This window comes from Siniperca chuatsi, linkage group LG13 (assembly GCF_020085105.1).
Source record: "Siniperca chuatsi isolate FFG_IHB_CAS linkage group LG13, ASM2008510v1, whole genome shotgun sequence".
NCBI classification, from domain to species: domain Eukaryota; kingdom Metazoa; phylum Chordata; class Actinopteri; order Centrarchiformes; family Sinipercidae; genus Siniperca; species Siniperca chuatsi.
The window spans coordinates 9090322-9112502 of NC_058054.1; the positions used below are offsets into that span (position 1 = coordinate 9090322).

Sequence of the window (22181 nt, forward strand, 5' to 3'; positions counted from 1 at the left end):
TATACATTTTCTATTCTCAGTGATGATTCATGACTTTGCTTATTGGATGCTCCCAGAGTGGGGCCTGGGGACCACCTGGATTAGCTGGAGGGGCTCCCCAGGAAAATGAGGAATAGTTTAATTCATAGTTATAATGAGTGAGTGTGTTAAGAAGCCTGGGTTGTCTCTCCTTCCTCTTGTCATGTCTCCTAAATCATAATTTACTTCCAAAAGCACCTTAGGCAGAGTTTACTTGTTCAAAATCGTTTCAAATATGGGTTCATTGTCTCTTTTTAGCAGATGCTTAGTGCAAACAGAGAAATAAAAAGCGCAGGTTTGAGATACCCTTGTGTCTTGTGCATGTTTTCAGAGGCTGCAGGACTTGAGGGGCAGGAATGAATGGACACAGGAGCGAGTGTAGCCGAGTGAATCCGAAAATCCTGCTGACCGACTTGTATGTGTTTTCTCCACAAAGGCAGAAAGAAGCGTGACTGTGAGGGGAGAGACTAACAACTCCCTACCGTCTACAACTCCTTCTGGGTGGGGGGGGGGGAAGACTGTGTACAGACTTGTGCTCACGAATTAACTTGCAAGAGAAGAAATTTACTTGCAAGAGAAGAAATAACAGTTGCTTTCGCCGTCTCGCATACAGGCAGGCAGCGACACTGAACACTTGAGCGAAGCTGACGTTAACCCGTTAGCAGCGAGACACGGGAGCTGCCACGAATAGATCCAGTATCCACGACCTCGGTCGGCCGACCGGGATAGGACCTCGTGTTCCCCTGGCAGTGGACTCCTATCTTTTCTCCCTCTTCTTTTACTCTCTGGGTCGGTTCTAACTCTTGTGTTTTGTGGCTGTGAATTACATGAAGTGGATTTGTGTGCTTGCTACAAACTGAAGACGGGACTAAACGTAGTGGTTCAGACAAGGAGAGAAATGCCAAAAGCGGTGACAAAGAGGAGATACAGTAAGTGCACCGTTATCTTTTTTCAATGTCTCCCATCGAACTTGAGACGCAGCTTTTAGCGTTGCCGTTAGCCAACTTGCTGAAATTTTGGCATCTGCGTTCATTTATCTGTTTGTTTGGCGTGCTTTATAAACTGGAATTACTTTGAAAATGCTTTTAAATGTGTAACGTTAACGGTGAAATATTGTCAGCTCCGTCTGGCAAAATCGGTCTTCGGCTAACGTCAGGCAGCCACGCACACAGTTTGTTGCTGTTTTTATTTATGCTAACTCTGAATGTAACGTTATAGCCAACAACAACTTTTATTTCAATACCGAATGAGAGCAAATAATAATTAGTCTGCTTGAAAGACTTTTAGAAATAATTGGTCTTAATATTATCAAAATACCCACAGAAATGAATGGGAATGGGGAATCGTCAGCATACTATTCTTCCCAATCACTTATTTCACAAGTGATTTTCGATATACAAACCTGCGCAGAGTTGGCAATAAACTGAGTGCAGGCACTTTTCAGTGAGCAAATTGACGTCTTTGCAGGGATGAAAGCTTCAATCAAGCAGAAAATCTGTCGAGAATCACTAATGAAATAATAAATATGAGCACTGGTGGTCGGTGGGGCGTGAGCCTGTCGTCACCCTATTTTTTGTCTAGTTGTAATGTAAGGATTTTCTCCAATGTTTGACCTTATATTAAAAATGCTTTGCTATAAGGTGCCATAGCTCTGGCTTTTCACTTCATGTGTGCGCGTGCATGAGTGCGTAAGCATGTCAGCGAGCGCCCCCGGCATTTGAAATCTTTGCTCTTTCTTTATTTATCATTACCAGAGACAGGTATTTAATTTCTTGTATGCCTATCAATTGCAAAGGCTCCTGTCATGAATGTGTCATTCATCTGCCCTTAAAAAAAATCACTATTGCTGCAGCACTGGCTGCTGAGACAGGTTTGATGTCATGAATTTGCTCCTTGCAGCTGAGGCGAAAGCATACATTCCAGTAATCATCCATTAGAGCATTCAATTGTAAAACCATTTTTTGTGACAGCTTTTACAGGTGCATGACTTCATATAATAGCCTAAAGTCCTCTTCAGGTCTTGAACAGATCTGAAATAGGGGGAGTGTTTTTCACTGGCTGGATATACAGAAAGATTCTCAGCGTTGCGTCAAGCCTGCAGCCCTTTTTGGTTTATTTAAAGAAAGGATTGGAAGCAATTTTGTGGGGTGAGTGACATGCTGAAGTAGCCTCATGGCCATCCTTTATCAATACATGAATCCAATTATAGCTGTCACAGACACAATGAAGAGACCTAACCATGAGCCAAACTGTTAACAGGATGATGCAGGGTGGGTTAGTTTCTTGGAATTGCATCAGAGGCTTTTTGCAACTGAGTCCTGGGCCCCGCTGCATGTTTGGGTTTTCAACCTCCAGCTCCTGCATGCTGAAAAGAAAGTTACTATTATTTCTATTCTAGATTCAGGGTAATTTGACATTAAACTGTCCTATAGGCTGTAGTCTACATAGTACTGCTATATGAGGCCTCAGAGGGACAGTCTATTGTAACATATTATGGCTTTTGCGTGTGGGCTGTTCCATCGACACTGGAGAATACATGCAGATTAGTGGAGACTCACTGTAATTTCTGTCATAAAGCAGGTGACTCTCTCTGGTACTGTTTGGATCTAGGATTCAGAGTTACCTGTTGTTATCTGGTGGATAGATATTTTATCATTTAAACCTGTGTTGACAGTGCTGTTAGGTGCCATGCTGTTGAAGCATTAAGGTTTTCTTCAATCATATTGGCTAGATGTAGGGAAGCTGCAGGTTTTCTTCACTGTTTTTATCCTGGTTTATTTTGCTGTTTATTCAGGTTTTTTTGGGCTGTGAAAGTTCTTATACAATGAATCTTTAACTTTTGGCATTTTCTGTAAAATATGTTAATATGTTTTACCATGGTTTGAGCACTAATGTTAATTTGCTGAATATTGGCACATTCCTGCCAGCTATTAGGCCTACTTTATACTCCAACCACTTCAAAACAAAAATGATTCAAGAGAAGACATATGACTCATTTGACCTAATCTGCATGACTCCTGAGGGATTACAGGGTGGCTCACAATAGACCACTACATTGCTTTCTTCTTCGTTTCTTGCTAGAAGAGTCAACAGTTCATTTGGTGTTTCTGTTGGGATTTTTTAAAATAGTGCCTGTGACAGAAAATAGCCTAAGCCCTTAGCTGGTGACGTCATCTGCTAGGCATACATATTGTCAATAGCTAGGCTACGTAGAAACAATTAGCAAACTGACATTGTAGCTACGTCAACTGTAATGTTTGTATTGTGGTTTGACTTATGGCTAAAAGAACAGACACTCAAGTGAAATTTTATTTTATTAATCTTTATTTTTTCACCATATAAATTGTAGTTTGTTAACATATAAATGAAGGATTTGACTTAGAGGAGAATCAACATTTTGTTTGTTTCTCAACTGATTTTAATTCAAAACATATACCTGTTTTACTACAATTTTTACAACTGATACTGATTTAAATAAACCCTAAAACAGGATCAGAAAACCTTAACATCTTAGTTTCAGTTGTTGGATATTATTCCTTTCATGGAAAGACCTGTCAATTCATTCGTGAGTGACACCAGTAACCAGTGTTGCATTTTGAGTATATATGTGGCAGGGCTAACCTTTAAAAAACTTTTAAATTACAAAGTCTGCCTTCAAATGGATTTACTAAATGATTTTGTGCTGTATCTGTTTTGTTTGTTGACCTGGGTACATCCCTGGCCTGTATGAGCATTTGTATGTAGTGTGTAGTATGTTGGGTATTTCCTAGCAGGCCTGGTCTGGGGCTAGTAGCCATAGCATCTGCCTCAGCTTCCTCATATGTCGGTGCTCCCTGGCAGAGGCCGGGCTGATTGGCACTGTTAAAGAGCTCCAGCTCCTCTGTGGCCACATGCTGAAAAACCACTCGGCACAACCCTCTCCCAACTGACGCTTTCTCATGCTTTCCATATGGGTAAAATCTTGGTAATTTCAGGGCCCTGGAGTTCTAATGAGAGGTTTTGCCCATAGTGTGTTTGTCTGCGGTGGGCGAGATCAGCGTTTCTAGAGTTTATAGAGGATTATAACTGCTCTGAGATGCCTCACTAGCCCACTGTCAGGGCGTTGGCACACAGAGAAACTAAAAAATCTTTTTAACCAGGCAGACTGGTTCAAACTGGTTGTGATGGGGCTCTTTGACATGGGGGGTTACAGGAACCAGGCTACAACCTAAAGTTTACATTCAAGGCTGCAAATCAGGTCAATTACTATAGGTTTCAAGTCAAGACTGAGCTACAGATACGAAGAGTGCTGATTTTCTGCTTAGACACCAGGATGTTTTACTCTTGCATCTATAGGGACGCCGCAAGCAACTGCTATTGTCCTGTTTAGCATCCCATCCCCGTATAGAGACAGGGTTCTCTTAGTAGCACGCTTGGTGGATTTTTAACAATGCTTGTTCCTTAACGTCAGCGGCATAGAGGCAAAGAGTGATTTACTACTCTGTCTGTGAGGGTAATGTAGGGGCAATTTGACTGCTGATTGAAACCAGGTCTTCCATTTCAGAGTCCACTGGTGGCATTATAAACCATTTACACCGATGTTTTACAGGGCACTCCTGCAATGGGGAAAGTGGAAACAGACGCATGGCCTAAAAATGGCCTGCGAGACCCATTTTATCCATTCCTGGTGTGATTTGTTGTTTTTACTTCAAAGTATGTTAATGTCGCTGAGTGAAGTAGTGAATATGGATGACATTGAAAGGTCAAATGTTAATCAGTTCTGTTTTTTATTGAAGCAGAATGACCTCCTTGATATAGGGGGTCCGTCTGCTTTGGATTATGCAGCCTTTTCTGTAAGTAGTCAAGCATTTTTCTCCAGAATCAGAACTGTAGTCCAGATTCTGTGAAAATTGGCTGAGGCAATTTGCTGTGTCGAGACCTTGTGACATCTTTGCACTTGTTCTGCTTCAACATATGTTAGAAGGTAGCCATTACGTAAATGGACCAAGCCTTAATTACATTTTTACCACCTAAGCCTTAAAAAAATACACAACTCATTACGAAGTGAAAGTGCTGCTGAAGAGCAAGAACTGCAGACATATTTAGAAGAAAAAGTGCAAAGACTAATGAGTGAAGGGTGTTGGAACTTGATGGCTGAACCTTTAGGATGTCAGTATTCTGTTAATGCCACTGTTAATGACTGAAACTCAACATTAGCTGCAGCTGCTTCACGGTAAAAGCCTTCTAGCAAAGATAATTGAATATGGCTTTGTTGTGAAGCAACTACAGGATGTGTTCAGTTACAGTCATGAGTGGTGCCATACCTTCATTTTATTAGGTTTCAAAAAAGGTTAAAGTTGGTCTAAGTCTGCATTTGGATATTTTCACTTTTTGTTTTTGTTAACCAATTACCATTATATAAGTAATTAAGTGAAGATACCTCCATCAACATAACCACAGTCGGCATTAGAGCTGCATGATCATTTCATATTTGCTTTAATGAGTTGGATTTTTCATGCAAATTCACAATTTAGAAATCAAAGATAAGCAGTAGGTCAAGATTTGAAGTCCTCAGTTTATTTCTTGCTGACAGCTCAAAAATATCACTGCTCTTTTTGCTCTTGATAGATTTTCTGATGTGAGAAATGTAACCTTCAGACAACTGTGGAATATCGTACTCACAATGTGCAGTTAGCTGCCCATTGGTATGCATAACAAAGTCTGTAGTGAGCTGTAGAAACTGTTGCTATTCATCTGCTGTCCCTGTGATCTCAGATGGTCCCAGATGGCTTTGCATTCTCACCACACAGGCTATCTAATTATAACTTTTAACCACCAAACACACAAAAGTTGATTGTTTACAGGTGTTGTAATTGTTTTATTATTTATCCTTGTTTCATATATTAGGATAACTGCATATCTAGTTGCTTATTTAACTTCACTCCACTGACATTTAAGAGTAATTATGTAAAGCATTTAATTTTGTGTGGAATTCTCACTGCAGCTATAAATCTTTGAGATAAGATACAAAAAGATCAATTTGTATATATTTTGTGATGACACTGTGTGTGTTTAAATAATTTTTGATGCCGTTATTGCCAGGTATTACAGATGCTTAAATAGTTAATTATGCACAACAGTGTGTTTAGCAAACTGGTCTTAACGTCAATGGTACTGCTAGCCCAACCATGTGAAAATAAATTATTGTTTCAAACATAGCATTTACAGGTTTGTGTGTGCTTAGTTAGGTGCTTACTCATGACATGTCTGCTGGTAGCGTGGGAAAAAAGTTTTTCATGAAGGTATTACAGTACACTATGTGCCCATTACGTTACCATGGTCTGTGTAGACAGACAATGTGTTCTTGGGGTATAACAAGACATTGTACCAATTAGAATCACTCAATGCAGTGTGCTTGATCTGATACATGTGATGAATCAAACAATTGACCATGCAATTTACTCAATATCTGTCAAACAATACAGTGGTGTGGTTGTTCAGCTGAAGTGATATCTCCTGTTTTGACACCACATGTGGTCGTTTTTGTTGTATTGTAAAGCGCTGCTTTTGTTTTGTGTAATCCTGCTGAGAAGCCACTCGAAAGGGACAAACTCCATTGTTTAATTTTGTGCTCTCAAATATTATACTTTTATACTTTCATAAAGTTGAGTGTCATAGTAAATAGAAAATGGTAATATGTGACTCATTCTCAGGCAGTCCTTATTTTTGCAGTGTTGAAAATATATAAAATCATGATGCCACTGTAATGCATCAAATCCAACTGTGAATTTTATGAATCATTAGAGCCAAAATAGCTTCATGTCCTACAGTTGCCACTTGTGGGTTATTACATCTTTCGTTTGAGATCCTAACATAAATTCTGTATGGATGCTCATCCTGGGTTATGGCACAGTAGACAATTTTATCACGTCTTGTGTATTGGTAAATATACCAGGGAGTTGACAGGAACATGCCACACGCGTGTAAGACCTCAGCGCCCTGGCTGTGCATTTGCCCAGTCAGCAGAAGTGCACAGATGACACACTCTTTCATTTCAGACAAATGCTGGATGGGGACAAATGGAGCAACGGCTCACCGGCTGGTGTCATTCATTCTGCTTGTCATTGTCAACCTATTCTTTTCAGGTTCTCATCGAATTAGAACACACACACACACACACACACACACACATACACACAGGCTGTATCAGAATTGATGCAGAACATTACATGAAGGTCAAACAATCAGCCGTCTTATCATGCTGGACTTAAATGGCACATACTCCATGTTTCAGAAATGGAATAAATGTGACAAATTCACATAGGTTATGAAGATTAAATGACTGCTGCAGTGAATAATGAGCCAGTTTTTATACTGGGCTTGGCCTGGATTCTCAGTGTTCATCAACAGTACTTTATATTAGCAGTACCGGCAAGCAAACCTATCCTTTGAGGATGGAAAACATGTCCTGTTAGTCTTTTTTTTTATTATTCACTATTGACTCTTAACTCGCTGTATCACTGTTGCATAACTGATGATGGGTTGGAAATATTTGACTTTGACAGTCATAAAGCTATTCTTTTATTTATGTTGTTAGAGAGCGAATCATGACTTTGCGTGTTTTAGCTTGCATGCTGACTTTCATTGGAAGGATGTTGGCACATCGTAGCTTTTCCCTGTGTTTTTTCCTCTAAAAGCTTCTTTCCTCAAGGGAATCTGTCCAAGCCATTACCAGTTTTGGCGAGAATACAGTTATACAAGCACATGGACAGTCAGAGATTTTGTGTGCATTTTCAGGTGCAAAAATCATGCTGACTGTTTAGAAGACAGATTAGAACTCAGTATCAAGACACTTTGTTAGGACACTCCACCAGGTTGCTTTTAGCTTATGCAAGCGGTAAAGATTATAGTTCATGACTGACAGTTGGAACCGTAACACTTTTAGAAGTCTTTATGGTAATTGCATCAAGACAAGCCAAAAGCCTTTTTTGTGTACAGATACAAAAATTCAGCAACTGACCATGTGTTGATTGTAGCAGCGAAGACTCTGACACAGGAACCCTCATTGCCACTAGCTGGGCGTGCTAAAGCACAACAGAAAAGTGCATGCCTTGCACTCCGACTGCCCCGCTGATACGGCAGATGGACAGGATTTTAGGGAGTGGAGGCGGGCCTCTTTGGCAGTAAGGGACAGAGATGACAGCTCTTCGTGTGTGGAGGGCTACCAAGGGCCTTGGCTCTGAGCACCTACTGTGTCCTCCTGACAGAGCCTCGATGCCATCATAGACCATTAGGGTTGACAGCATGTCATCATGTCACACTAGAGCTCATGGTCAAGCAATGAATAAATAAGAACAGTAAATAAAGATGGCACTGGTGTCTAATAAATAGGATTTTGCTAATGCCAGTCTGAAGATTTCTTCCCTCTTGTCTACATCGCTTTTACATTAAAGCTCGACTGAGCTTACATACAAGATGTACAGATGATGCTTCATTTGCAATATTTCCCCTGCTGTCCAATTGCTGTCTTGGCCTGTGGCCTTTGCTTCGAGCACAGACTTCTTCAATCTTAAATTGCACAACAAAATTAAAGACTTAAGCATGAGGCTACTTACTGTAAATAATTTAGCCTACTCTCAGGGCTCTAGCTTGTGCTTGTCAAATACTTATATGTATGTGTATGTATTCATATGGTCAGACTGTAAAGGAGCCTATCATATATCTTTAAGGTCTGTGCTGTTAACAGCTGATTGTGGTTTCAAATTGTGAACATTTTAGATAGTTAACTCTTAATTTGCCAAAAACATGCATATGCAACATATATGAATAGCCTATATAGGTTTTGAATATTTTAGGATTTTATTAAAGTGAAATTGTAAAACATTCCACCCAAAGGGATGCACATGTAAAAACTTTGTCATGAGATTTTGAATACTTAGTAAATACTGATTTGGAAATAATGTTGCAATCATTATCACAAATAATTTGGTGCATTTAGCTCATCAATATTAGTGGTGTCCGGTATAATCACTTCCATGCTTAGTTTTTAGAATATACCTTATATAAGTTATATAAGTCAATCCAGTGTGATATTACTTAAATTAATCACATACTATTTAAAGCTGAGAAAATTGCCAACAGATAAGGCTGTAATTCATAAATCAGGGACATGGTTTTCCTGTTCCACTCTTATATCTCTGCACAAGTAATGAAGTAACAGGGAATGAAGAAGCACTAGGACTTTTGAACTTGGTTTTAATGGAATGTCTGCACAGTGACCGAAATGATAAGTTGTTTCCTGTATCCTGTTTATATATAAATATGGGCTATGATAATATAAATGACCCAATACGTAGTTGCACATTACCAGCATTCATCAGACTCACAACAAGTACGTTTCAAGGTTACACACTGTAGTGCAGAGCTGAAATCATGTAGAATTTTCCTAACTGTAGTCAGAAAGTAATGGAATATCACAGCACTAGGTTACAGAGTGGTTTAAGTGGTGGAGGGAGGGGAACTCATTTGGCTCTATCTGTAATAAATGGATTTATTGTATATTTAATTTTTATGGATAAAAGACTGCTTTCCATTTCAACAAGGTCTACAGGTTATTTTCCATTGCAGCACATCCATGGGTGTGGTAGATCATTTATATGAATAATTATTTTTTATACATTTTTATGTTTTTATTTATTAGGACAGATATACAAGCAAAGAACAGTCACTAAAAAGGCTAATACTACATATCATAGCATTTACAGCCTGAGATAATTTGCAATGTTTATTGCCGAATAAAGTTTTATTAAAATAAAATACATGTACAGTGCCATACAAAATACATATGCCATTATACAAGACACAAACATAAATATACAATCTGCATTAAAATAAATGTGCCAAAAAGGACATAAAATCCTAAGGGATGACACCTGATTATCCATGACTATATGCCTGATCTGATTCTGAAACTTGGATTTAAAGTGATCCTAGTTTTGATCCATTGCAAGTTCCACATATTGAACCCCTGAAGGTAGAAAGCAGTCTGTCCAAAGGAGGTTTTATGAAAGGATATTTTACAATTCCTCATAGATCAACCCCAGAATAAGTGAGCCAGAAATGTTTAACCGTGTCGCTAAACACTTTAAGAAATCCTGTTCATTTAGACGTGTATAAGTTTGCATTTATAAATTTAATGATGTCATTAAAACTTAACATAAATTTCTTTAGATCATGGCAGTAGTGAAATTTTACCAATTCCCAATCCAAAATTGTTATTGCATGATGATATAGTATCTTAAGAAAGTCTTACAGCCTTATAGTCTCTATAAACCTCTACAACCAACCAATACTTGATTTTTGAGGCCACTGCCAATATCAATATTTGAGAGTTCTAAGTATCTAAGTATATATTGGCAATTATTATTATTATTATTATTATTTACATAAAAACATAATGTAAACAATTTTTTTATAAGTATCCCTCTGATTAGTTCTATAATAAATTGTGACAAGGACATGTACTGAGCAGGGCATTTTAGTTGAAAACGTATCAGTGCTCTCTTGGGAACAAACTATAAAACTACGCATTATAAATATATCTGTCATTTATGTTCTGCAATTTCTTGTTAGTTACTGGCCAAAATATACAACGAAACCGATGTATCTTCAGTAAGCTAATATTGGCTGATATATTGGCCCTGCCAATTTATCTTCCATTCAACATAGTCAGTCTAGTCTACCTATTATGGAAGAGGCCTCAACAGTTAATTCACTGTTCACAATGACGTTACACAAAGTATAATGGTTAGACATTTCTGTTGAAGAGTCAAATTGGCGCAATACCTACAAAAGATACTACAGTTTTTACAACTTCCAAACCTTTTCCCTGTCTCTGTGAGATGATTTCCTCAACAAACAAGAGCGCCATTTTTGCTGTCTGCAAAGTATGACCTGGTAATGTCATTCATTCATCAACTCAAGGGATGATATCTCATTGTACTCCTCAATAAAATTGCCTGATTCCCTGGCACTAATACACAGACATGGGCGATTTACATTTGCCATTTACTGAACTGATGCTTACTTACTATGGATGCATTTGCTATGAGCTATGAAATAAAGTTCTTACCCTTTTAGGTATTTGGCAATATTGTATTCCTACCCAGGTGACAAACAGTAGTTTACTGTAGAGGTGGCACTGCCACCTTAATCTTCTGAACCTGATTATTGTCAGCACTGAGTCATGCTTCATAACTTGATTTTTGGAACTTCTTGGTTATAGTTCAAACATTTTCCTTCACTGCCGCCTTTTGTTTCTGCCTACCAGGAAGAGTCAAGAGAACTCTATGGACACAACAAGGTGAGATCCATGCTGTAGCTCCTCTAAAAGGGCAATGATTCATGAGGCTGGCTCTCCTGTCCCTGGGGCTGGGAGGAATAGCTGGCATTATCTTCTGCAAATGGGTTTGAAAATGCTCTTGGCCAGGTTGACCAGGGCACTGATTTATAGCTCAAGATGCTGAACGGTTAGGCTCTTTTTTTTCCAGCAAAGGTATGAGCCCCCACCACCACTGCATGCACGAACACGCACACAAACTCACATGTCTACTCACACCTCCCCACTTCAGTGCTTACAATCTATGCATCTTCAGCTTAGGTTTACTCTGGCCATGTATTTAGAAGAGAAAAAGAAAGAGAACTAAATTTATGACACCAAAGTTGTGGACTGAAAGAAGTAGCCTATTGTTCTTAATATGTCAAGCACAAGGATAAGCAGTTTTTCCACCTTTATCTTTCTTTGTCAAGGCCTATATATAGATATGAACCTTATCCTTGACTTAAAGTAGGAACCACTGTCAGAGAAATAGAAATTGCCTCCTGGAAATTGTTCCTTTTAATCTTGAATCTGAGGAGAAAACTCTTCTCTCTGAAATAGTATGAAATAGTGTGGTTAAGCCTTTCTGGAGAGTTGAGTCTTAAGAAAAGCTGCTGATTGCTTTGTGTGTCTTCCGCTCTAATAGGCTTTATATCCATGTCTGATAGTGACGTGTCAGTCACAAACGAGTCAGCTCTATGAGCCGGCTTCTTTAAAGCTGCGTTTCTGCCAAGCAGTCCAGTTCAGTTCAGTTCGTTACACATTAGAAAGGTTATTTTTGCATTTCCATTGGCAAAAGCTGTGGATCGAACCAACAGAACCACTCCACTCCGTCCCATTTTTTCCTTACTCCTCTGTTGAGGTACCTAGCACACTGACCCGGGACTTAAAGGTGTAGCTAGAATCACTGCAGTCCGTAGATTGGTCAACAGAATGGACAGAAGGAGTCAATGCACAAACCCACGTTTTTTTGTGTGTGTATTTGTCCATGCTGCCTGCAGCCTTTTCTCATACAAAGCTTGTCTCCTTGTAATAAACAGCCACATACCAAAAAGAAAGAACACGAAGCATTCGATGTCCTCCATTGTGTTCTTGTGTTCCTTTGTTTACTGTGTTGCGTTAGATATGATGTCACGCTACTTATGTGGTTGACACGGCTATTACCATATGGTTACAACCCTGCCTACATTTACGAGTACTGTCTGCGATGGAAATGCAAAACAGATCTAGGTTTAGGTACATGTAGGTATGGGTTAGGTATGGGTTTCAAGGGTACTATACCAAAAGTATTTGGTTGTGGCTTAAGTGAACAATGGGAGCCGGCTCCTGTCTGAGAGCAGAGTCTTGTTTTTCTTTTTTTGTAAATTAATTAAGACAGAATAACAGGATGATCCTTTCACGTATTTGTTAAATACTATCCAGAAACGTCTCACTTTGGTAATAACATAAAGAGCCAAGCATGGTGACACTTTTGTATGTTGCACCGCCCCCCAACCCCCCACCCCCTACGAGCGCACATTTAAATCGTGAAAAAATAAATGCATGGAAGAACAAATAACCTTTTTGAACAGAGCAGAAATATGATATAATATGTTTCATATTATATCATACAAATGAAACTGAAATATATGTGTCTGTATAGAGTTGTTTAATTATTTATTAACCATACTATTTCATTAGTGGTGTATTATTATATATTATTATTTTCTAGGGATTTTCTTGACAAATCCCTCTTTTTAACCATCAATATGACCAAATATTTTAATGTATTGCAGACAAAGAATCTTGCAAATTTATTTCTTGCAACAAATAAGAAAGTAACTTAGTCAGTGACTACTAGAAGTGGCACTAAATGAAGAGCCGTTTGGGAGCCAAAAGAGCCGGCTCTTATTGCTGAGCTGAGCCAAATGATCTGGCTCTCTAAAAAGAGACGGAATTCCCATCACTGATGTCTGAGCTTTGGGGCCTCCCAGCATTTCTGAATTTCCACTTTCAGCCAGGTAATATTGCCTACTATATTTGAGATAATTAATTGACAGAGTAAATGTTTGAAAAAGCTTGAGTCACTTGAAATGGTGCAGATTTATTTAAAGCCTTCAATTGTCACAAAGCAATTAACGTGACAAACAACTTCACTGAGCCCCTCAGAAGGGCTAAGAATTTTCTAGTCCTTTTTAAGTCGGACAAACTCTTGTCTGATTCCCACACTGGTTCCTCTGTATTACACAGATGTACAGATGGTGTTATGCTTCACATGCAAGCAGACATCAGTCTCGTTATTAAGTCAACAAGGATTACTAACTGATGGAGTGTAAGTGAAAGTCATGACGGAATAACCAGTATGTTTTCACATCAAGCATGTTCTTTCCTGTGATTGTGTTTAGCCTTTTCTCATCAGAATAGCAGGGACTGGCAGAACCAGGGGGCAGGAAAGTTCGACTGCAAACAAGGGTTGCACAAACCGGATTTGACTTACTTCGTGAAGCATTTAAAATGCAAACTGACAGACAATGTTTTAGCCAACATCACCTGCTTCTAGTGTTGCAGTCGGCCCCATTAGAAAATTCCCAGTCCTGTCTCACCATTGTTATGTAAGATCTACATAAAAGCAGAGAGGGAGCTCACATCTCTTCTCTCCAAGGAGCCACTGGAACCCTCTAAAGGATCAGCAGCAGTTGCTTTGGGTTTTAATGAGTGACATCTAAAGTCTGTATCTCTCAGAGGTCTCCACATGGTGTCTGTCCACACTATCATCCATCTTCCAAATGTCCTGTGCCCCCACCGCCCCATCAGAAAATCACCTTTTCCCAGCTGGATGTTAATGTTTCTAAATGGTGTACTTACAAGTGGATTATTTAAAAGGCTACGTGTCAGACAGATCTTTATCTGGCGGCTTGGCAGCTTGACTCGGACTCACTCGGCTTCCTGTCTCTGCATGTTGATGAGCTTGTTTTTCCCCTCTTTCCTTGCTTTGCTGTGTAGTCTTCTGTGCTAACTCACCTCATGTGATTTGGACCAAGTTAGAGAACTCCCAGGGAATGGTTAATCCTTTTCTTGTCGTCTTGTCTTGTATGGAAGTTAATGGAATTTAGAAAAGACTAGCCTTTTTTTTTTGTCACAAAATATCATGAATTAGAGACTATTATGATATTTTCCATTCTGTATCAACAGTGTGATAAGCCATATTTTGAATCTGTTGTATATATGTCTCTACAGAGGAGTACTTAAACCTCTTGCACATGTCTGTTGGGCATGTTAATGCTTAGTATGGTTTTTCGTGCACAGACCACTGATTAGGGCTGGTAAAGTGGTGGTGGGGCTTGAATTGATTTATTTGATACTGTCACATTTTCAGTTAAGTGCCATTCCATTCAAATAAAGATTATGGTTACTTTTAACCTTTTTTGATCAGCTTATTGTTGCTTGGCAAAAATGGTGTTGGCAACTTCACCCGTGAGTATGGTGCTTTGGAGATAAGGCAAAGCAAGGTAATATTTGGCAGAATCAAGTGCATTTATTCAGCGATATTCAGGTATTAACATTTAGCAGGAATATCACATCAATGTTAGATACCACCAAATGAAGCCTTGCGCTACATTTTGCTGTGTTTTCAGTGGACACTTTCCAAGGAAATGGAAAATTGCATTGATAGTGGTATTCATGATTGCTTTTCATATATGAAACTCTGGGACGAGGAAAAGTCGACTTGCCCATCTATACAAAGCTTATGAGATGGGGTTGATTTAAGAAAAGCCCAATGCAATATTTCAGAAGCCTTTACAACTATTTTCTTGCATTTTTTTCTTGTCTTTTCTATTCTTGTCTAGTGTGTAGTGACTGTCAGGACACCATGCACACACACACCATTTTCGGGTTTTTGTTCGAAAATCTGATAAGAAATAAGGCTAAGGCAAGTACAATTGCTTAATAACAAGACTCACTACTAATATGCAGCAGCATGGCCAAATAAGGTATTTCTTACTTTTGCTTGCCAGTCTTATCTATGATTTTGTACCTGCACAAAGCTGAGGCACTTTGATCTGATCTGAAAGTAATGTGCAGGCATACTTTCTCTGCCAAAGGAAGCATCACAACCAAACAAACATCAAAGTAAAGTCCAGCAAGTTGGTAAATAAGTAAGATTTTTTTAATAGAAAAATTAATTGGAGTTCTAATTGACTCTTTCGGAGGTAAACCTTTGGAGTCATCAGTAATTGTAACTGTAAGCTTCTCCCTTTTCATCATTGTGCATAGGGTAATGGTTACAGTGTTTTAAAGGTCCCATATTGTAGAAAGTTAGATTTTCATGTCTTTTTTGATTATAAAGCAGGTCTAGGTGCTATATAAATACTAAATATATATAAATAAGTATCAAAACGCTCAATCCATGGAGAAATGCACCCAGCCAGTGCTTGAGGTTGTGATGACACAACTATACAGTCACCGCCCACACAGCACGCCCATGAAGTACAGGGATGTGTCCATCCACCCACTCTAGTATTCTACCGCTCTGCTCATAGCGCTAAAACAAAGTGTGGAGATAGGTCTGGCTATGCAAGACTATTCTGCTCAGGACTACTCATACTCATTGGAGGTTGTTCAGTATTTCCACAGAAAGTGCTTTTTCTGTTGTGAAGGAGTTAGTTAGTTTCTTGATGGACAGATGGCTTTACTTTTTGCTAAAGTAACCGCTAACTACTGCTGACTGTAGGTCCTGCTGGTGCTGTTCAGTTAGCCGTGCAGCTAGCGGTCCCATTGGCCCGGACTGGGAGATCGGATCCTGGGCCTGAAAACCTCCTCCTCCCTGTGGTCCAAAGCTCCTGTGCTAGCAGTGTAAAAACCAGCTCTCCTGCCTGATCCGGGCAGAGTCAGCTAAGCTAAAAGGAAGGCTAGCTATATGGCTAACTGAGGTAAATAAAATAATTAAAATAAAAATATAGAGCTGGAAATGAGCACAATATGACCCCTTCAATGGAGAGCTTTGGACATTCTTGTCAGCTAGTGTACTAGAAGCAAACAAAGGATTGGAAATGGATAGCGTTTTATATAGCTGATATTGATCCTTCAAAAAATGCCGGGATTGGCCCTGATCCCAGTTAAGGACATTCATTTAACCACACAGAAAATTCTGATCACATCAGAATTTGGCTGGAGTTGTCTGGACCTAATGCTTTTACAACTACATTTGTAGCTGTCCACTTGTGATTAGATCTCCCAAGCAAAATGAGGAACAAGGTCATAGACGCGGGGACTTTCCATACCTTGAGGTTAAATGATTTAAGGTCCCTGGTTCTGGTTGAGAATCAACAATCTGGAGTCCTCCAAAATGCCAACAAACAAAAAATGACTTATAAGATAAGCACAAAAAATTTGTGGTCGTTTGCATATTCATTGCTGACTTGTCCCATTATTCAGAGGATCATTTACATTTTAAGCAGCATATCATGGTCAAGGACTGTGTGTTCTTCCTCCCATGAGCCTCTGGCATTCCAATGAGTTTACTCTTTGAGGGAAGAGATGAGCCTATTGATTAGAGACAGCCTAACCTGTGGTGGTAGCAGATGAGCAGTCACTCACTTCTAAGCTTTAATGGGAACCGTGGCAGTGATTGACCTTGTTCAAACTAAATGAAGACAACAAAAACATTAGCGTTTGTTTTGTAATCATCATTTAATATGCATTAATAACTTAATTGGGTTTGTCAAATCAATGGATTTCTTTTACAGTGAGTTTGTAAAGGAAAGGCAGGCCTTTCAATTTCCGATTTGCCATGATGTCTTGCCAATTATCTCGCTCCCTCTGGCTTTCATCTGCAGGATTTTTTTGTCACAGATGTTAAGTGCAAGTAAATGTTTGTCAATAATATGTCAGTCCGTCTGGTTTGATAAATATGACGTGTTGCTTTGGATGTGTGACAACCTAAATCAGCAACAAGTGTGACTTCCATAAATTGTGAAATGTCTTAATGATTGTTTGTGAGATGAGATCACACCATCTCTGGTAATTAGTGAAAAAATATGTTTAGAATGCTTTAACATGTAGTGACTTGCTAAGATCCTCATATCTTCAAAAAGTCATGTTTTCAGGGCTACAGACGAACTGCTATGTTAGAGATATGCTGGACATCCATATGTTTTAACTATGAGGGCACAAGACTGATAAATTATCCATCAATAAATTGGAAAATGTAATTACAGCCTATTATTTTTCCAATAATGGAATTTCAGCAGGTAATTTCAACTAATATTAGATGATAATGGTCTGTTCAGTTGGATATTGTGTTTTTCTACATATGTTGAGCAATTTCCATGACTGGAGAAACATTTTATTGTATTTTACATTGGGATGTGCGGAAGTGAATATGGTATTTGTGTGAGTGCATCCCTCTTTAGTGCTGCACCCTAGGCTACAGGATGATGAATTCATGTAGCCCATTCTAAAATGTGCTCATGCTGCACGATGTACAGTAGCAGCTGGACTTAGTTTCAACAGTCTGTGTGGGGGCCGACACTTGGTATGGTATGTGGTGTGTTCATTTACTCTTGGGAAACTCCAACACCTGACACCAAAAAAACAACCAAATTCACATCATCAAGCAAAGCATTTGATATTGGTTAGCCTACTGCATGTTTATGCTTTCCAGGCATTAGCTCTCTGTTAAATGCACTTCAAGGAAAAATTATGCACATGAAGTGGACAGTCAGGAAAATAAATGTTTTTGTCTTAACTGCAGCTGTCAGTCTGAACTGAATATGTTATGGCTGTGGAATTGTCCATATTTTAGGGCCCCATTGCACATGAAGCGTGGATTATAGTTTCAACTAGTGTCAAATGCACAGCACTTGATTTGTATCAGCTACAGCATATTGGTGCATTGCTAGTTTTGATTTTAAAAGCCTCACCACACAGATTTTAGCTCTCAGCTATAGTGCATTTTCTGTGCAATAGTAAAATTGGCTATGGACTTCAAATGTTCAGCAGTACACCATAATCATGTATATTCCTACAATCATAGAGTGCAGTTGTAACAATAATCTATTTACCAAATGAAAACATAAAGTACAATGGTTATATCAGAATTCAGAAGTCATAATACTCAAGAAGCATTTTGTCTAGTGTAGGCTGCAATTCATCTGAATATATCCAAATATAAACTGAATACAAATCCTGTAAAGCCTGTTGAGTACCAGACAAATTGCCCATTTCCAAATCAGGGACGAAAAGCTGTGAAATTAAACAGTTCCTCTTCTGTGTGATACATTTCAAGGTTATCTCTGTCATTAAACGACGGGAGAGACTGACACTTCGGGGGTTCATCCTGGATCTTAAAGAGCGCTGTGGCAGCCACAGGACCAGAGCTCAGTAGGTGTCTGTCCTGAGGCTCTTCTCCCCTCTGGTGCACTGCTCTAATGTGAGCATGTGCTTCTTCGCATTAGCAAGAGCAACAGTGCAGCTGCCATTTGACCGAGCTGTTTAACAGGCCGACGCAATGTTTGTTTGTGATGCTGACACAGGAGGAGCAGTGAGCACATGTCAATAAACAGCCAGGAAGATGAGGATTATATTGCTCTTGTTAATCTAGAAAGTCAGGAAAAGTAAATGGCAGTTTTGCAAGAGGACTACTCCAAATAATGCAGTATCTTGGGAGCTGTTTATGTTATTAATCTTCATAATAAGTATTAGACCCACTAGCAAGGTTTAACAATAACAATTGTCCTGTTGCTTGCGGGCAGTTGCTCTAAAAAAGTTTTTGGTCTTAATATTTGCCCAGAGAGAGGTCTGTTATCGCTGCCGCTCTACTCTGCCACGATCCCACTCACTTGTCTTGCCCTTTTTCCAACCAGTGAGATTGGACACTAGATCCATCTGTACTGTAGTATACTGTTATGTGTATGTCATTTGATTATGAATTGACTGAAATGTATTAGGTTTTTCTCAAAAGTGCATGAGTACATCATGTGCTCATGAAAAGCATTTTTGGCTTGCAAATTCCCTAAACATCTTGTTGCTTACAAAATGCAGGAAGAATACTTAATGTTATGCACAAAATTTGTGTTTTTGGATGATGATATAATCTTATTTTGTAGCTGAAATAAGTTTTTACCAAATTAAATGTTTGTGTAAGTGTAATTTATAACTTTCTGCCTATCTAAGTCAAAAGAGTCACTTGGCTTGGTCCCTGCTGCAAATCTTCTCACATGTTTACAATTATTAAGTTTAATTAATAAACACTATGACTTAAAGGAAAGGAAAGGTAGAGAAAAAAAACATGAAAGATGGAAATTGAAAAAAACTAGGAACTTATTACAGGGACTTTATTATCTGCAAATATCTATCTACAAATATTTTAAATATACAGTGTATATCTATCTATCTATCTATCTATCTATCTATCTATCTATCTATCTATCTATCTAGATATATACATATATATATATTTTTTTTTTTTTTTTTTAAAAGGGATATAATTTGCAGTGGATGCAGATGCCTTTCTTACATATTTGAAAATGAGGGGATGCTAGCTAAGAATGATTCCATCTATCCATGGCCACTCTCTGAAATAATGTCCGTATTCCTTGTGGTTTCAATTATGCATATTCATTCTTGATTACATTTTAATTATAGTTCTGTTGTGGGTTTTGCAATCAAAGCTTTCCCACACCGACCTACTTTTAAAGTAAAAAAAAGAAAATCCACTGAAGCTTAATTATTCCCTAAGTTTAATAAATAATTACTCTTATGAAAAACCTATTTTATTGACTGCTCTGTTTTATACCGCCAATGACTGCTGACTCCCCACTCCTCTTAACCGGCTGGTAGGTAAGTAGTGTACGTTAGTTACGTCAATTAAGTTATGCACGTACGTATGTTAAATACTTTACGTAAGTTAAAGACATTCCTGCATAAAATGATACGCCGTCTCTGCACAGTATATGTCAGTAGAGACTAAATGGCATGAAAGGACACGCGAAAAGCAAAAAAGACGTTGTGATAACATGCAAAATGACTTAAGACATTGGCGTGTTACTCATTTGCCATACCTGGCGGAGATTTGCACTCTGCTGACTATACTCTTCTAGTTTTGTCAATTAAATGATAATATAACAAGGCACAAACACAGTATCTTGCATGAAATGAATTTTAAGATTGTTTTCATTTTGTTGGTGAACCCATGCAAGCTGCTTTGGACTTTGTTCCCCTTAACTAGTGATGCATTAAAGCAAGACACAATTAATGTTTCACATGTTATAAATAGTTGATTCCATACACTCTGCCTTTCAGTGTTAATTTTCTTGAAGGGTTTGAAATGATATTCTGCTAAATTTTGTCTTTCACACAGTTATCAAAATATCGTATTGTAGGAGCAGGCTGTAAGATTGCAAGAAAGAGAATTAGGAGACAGGTGCACATGAAAAAAACAAAAGAGTTCTAATGTATTTTGTGAGCTGGTTTAATTTGGTATGTTTTTTCACATTCGACTCAAATTTGAATATTGAAATTTGTTCTGACAGCCTTACTGGATGCCACCTCAGAGTTAGTCAAAGTGGCACTTGGAGCAGATATGACATGCCCTTTAGCAGCTTTGACACACCAATGAATACTGCATGCTGTTTGTTTCATTGTGTAGGCAATTACTGTGTACGGCAGATATATCTGCCTGACTTTTTGGGAAAATGACTGCAAACACAGACTTAATGGACATACTGTAACCAGAGCCAGTAACACCTAGTCTGTATGTTGGCATTGCAGCTTTCTCACACCCCCACATCAGGTCCCATTAATGTAGTGGCAAAACGGATGTGGAGACTAACTAGCCTCATGAATAGCCATTCTCTGTGATTTTCCATGTTTGTGCTGATTACATTTACAGAGAGGCTTCTATCTGTTCGGTAAGAGGGCTTACTCATGAATACAAAATGTGCAGCAAGGGCCAATTAATATTATGGAGTTGTTAAAAATAATATATTTTAAATTATTCAGAGTCAGTTCAAGGAACACAGGGATTTTCCCAAGGATTTTCCCTAAAGGTTCTGACTTGCCCTGTAAAACAGCCAGTATAACACAGCATAATAATTAATGAAAATATGAATCTGGTCAAAAATGATTAGGCCTAATTCAGTTTGTTGCCTGTCCAATAAAAAACTAAAACCTTCAGTTTCAATTTAAAGTCCTTTGTCCATCTGAAGAGCTTTCCATCTAGAACATGCCACACAAATGTTTTTCCTAGTTTTATGTTTTTGCTAGTCTCAAAGTTGTTTTCTGTCATTTCTTGTTCTCCTTTTAGGTCTAACTTTCTCAGACTCACTTATTCTGTCAACCAGTAACGTATAGCAATGGTCTTTAATAACTGACTCGGTAGCCAGCTAACACACTGAAAACACACCATGTAATCCCCCTCTTGACAATCAAAAAGTTTATTTATGCATTTTTTGAATGTCCTCTGTTACTCTATTTTGCCCTCATCTCAAGTTGTTTCTGCATTGTTATAAGAATTGAGAATGTTTTGCAGCATTAAACACAAGAAAATTAGTGTTATTCTCTCGGGACAAATAAAACTGGAACTCATGACACATCCTAATGGGCTTCTTATGGTTGAATGGCAAAAATACCTTCTTAGCGAAACACACATTTTTGGCAACAAAGATGCAGAGCAACAAATACACAGTATACGCAGGGTAAAGTGAAAGGCCTGTTTTCAAGTGCAGTATGACATCAGAAATTTAGTTTAGTATGTTCGTCTCGATATGGGATGCCTCATGAACCGCCCCAAGATTTGTCCCATCAATCTATTATGAGAGAGTGGGCC

General features: G+C 38.6%; 1 protein-coding gene across 1 annotated transcript in view; it reads left to right on the forward strand.

The window, feature by feature from the left end:
• The first annotated feature begins 524 nt into the window (after window positions 1-524).
• LOC122886346 (receptor-type tyrosine-protein phosphatase F-like) overlaps window positions 525-22181 on the forward strand; it is a 164126-nt gene continuing 142469 nt past the window's right edge. Inside the window, 1 exon segment of the mRNA XM_044218389.1 lies at window positions 525-947. The gene's annotated coding sequence lies outside the window, so the exon portion shown is untranslated.